This window comes from Camelina sativa, chromosome 18 (genome assembly GCF_000633955.1).
Source record: "Camelina sativa cultivar DH55 chromosome 18, Cs, whole genome shotgun sequence".
Taxonomy (NCBI): domain Eukaryota; kingdom Viridiplantae; phylum Streptophyta; class Magnoliopsida; order Brassicales; family Brassicaceae; genus Camelina; species Camelina sativa.
In genome coordinates this window covers 13,699,539-13,701,617 of record NC_025702.1, presented here as the reverse complement: position 1 = coordinate 13,701,617, position 2,079 = coordinate 13,699,539, and positions in this window count along the sequence as shown.

The window sequence follows — 2,079 nt, the reverse complement described above, 5'->3', positions numbered from 1 at the left end:
TCTAATTATGTTGCATGTTGAAATGCGGAAGAGTGAGAATTTGGTTTCACGGGTGGCCTGTTGGTAAAAAGTGCTACTACTAAAGGCCAAATTTTTTATTAAGTAACAAAAAGTTAATTGAAAATGAAATAACAGAAATATTATTTTTCTTGACGACGAGAAAACCTTTTCAAAATTTTGGAACATGTTTCTTGAGAGCATGTCTTAAACAAACTATAATGAGAGCATGTTTAGCTGAATTCGTGTCAGAGTTAGATGCAGAGTCGAGTCGAGGTAGTCGAGGGATCTTGTTGAAATAGCGTTAATGAGTTGAGAGAAATCAGTTTCCACTCTAAATGTTTTGATTCGCATCTCTATAGCTTCACACTTCAAATAGAGCTTAACCAATTCATCCACTATGTCAATGGTCTCCATTGTTCCTTTTTAAGTAATTGATTAAGTAACATGTTTTTCACCATTTGCCCTTTCACATTGTTCCTTTTTTATTCATTATTTACGAAAATATATGAATATATGAATTAACCACATTAATATTATCGTTCAAACTTAAACTTTGTATTCAAAATATTTTTCACCATCTATAACCAAAAAAAACATTATTGTTATCTTTTGCTTCAATTTTTTTTTGGGAGCTATCCCCTTTTAGTCATAGATTACGTCCAACATTGTTTCATATAAAAGGCAGGGCAAATAAGAACAAAAATAACATTAATGGTGATTAGGCATTTTGTTAAAACGAAAAAAGTAAATGGTCCTTAGGATTCATAATGGCAGCGAGACAAAGCTTACGTCAAAGGTGGCGACAAAATTCTATCCCATGCAAAAACTTATTTGGAGCTTTAAATTTATCTATCTGCAAAAGCCACCCACTCATAATTATCCCCTGAGAAAATGAAAAAAAAATCTGAATCTCTCTGAGCCCAATAAATTTCAAATCTTGAACTTTCGAATTTTGAAAAATATATATAAGTCGATAGTTATATCTAGGGCTCTGCCAAATATTTGTGATATACATATTTAACGATCTTAAAACTATAGTAGGAGTATATTATTTGTTTTGTCAGAAAAAAAAACTAATGTTTGTAAAAGAAGGAACAATGATTATATTGAAAACTAAAGATAATTGTGTTAATATTCAACTTTTTGTATTAAGTTTCTTTTTTCCCCCATTTTGTATTAAGTTTCGTATATTGTATACATAATAATTAAGTGGATTCCTGAACACCGTACGTATATTGTAGATTTGGGGAATATGAATCGTAAATGTGCTAATCCACAGAACAAAACAATCAAAATTTGGATATTTTTGTATGAGATATATAAGAATATAACTATATATTGGAATGAATGACAACGAGGCCTGATATGGACAGTGTATCTACTTCAACCTAAGTAACGGTGGGATCACACCACATGACATCTCTCGAAACCAATTAATTTTGATTTTGATTTTTCAGTCGACAACAATCTTCTTTCATTTGGTCAGAATTCAGAAACACTCGACAACAATCTATGTCGTCATATTTCCGGATCTTTTTTATATAATGACCGAAATGTAATCCACTTATAACTCGTCTACTACGGCTCGAAGTATATATGTGACATATAGAAAATAATATATATAGTTAGACATTTTAAATGATAGTCTAAATATTTGGTGTTATGTTTTAAGTTACTCTTTTGACATATTATTCTATTCGTAGTTGCGGCCATTATGTAAACCTACAACTACAAGTAACCATGCGTTCCTAATTAGGTATGAAGAAACAGTGCATCAATAATTAATTCTCGTTCGAAAATGGAGACTAGTAATTTATTATAAAGACTCGAAATAAAAAAGAAACGAACGATTACTAGTTTACTATAAGATCGCATGATATCATGTATGCCATGGAGTTGTTTGTCAAAGTCAATAATAATGCCACACCACCTCTTGGCTATAAATGAAAAAATTATCAACTTAAAATAAATAAATAAAAATATTTGTTTTGATGAAGGATATATATTTGATAATTCTTAAAATTTCTCCTTTCAAAATTTTCTTTTCATTGGTCTGCCCCCCCCCCCCCCCCCCCCCCC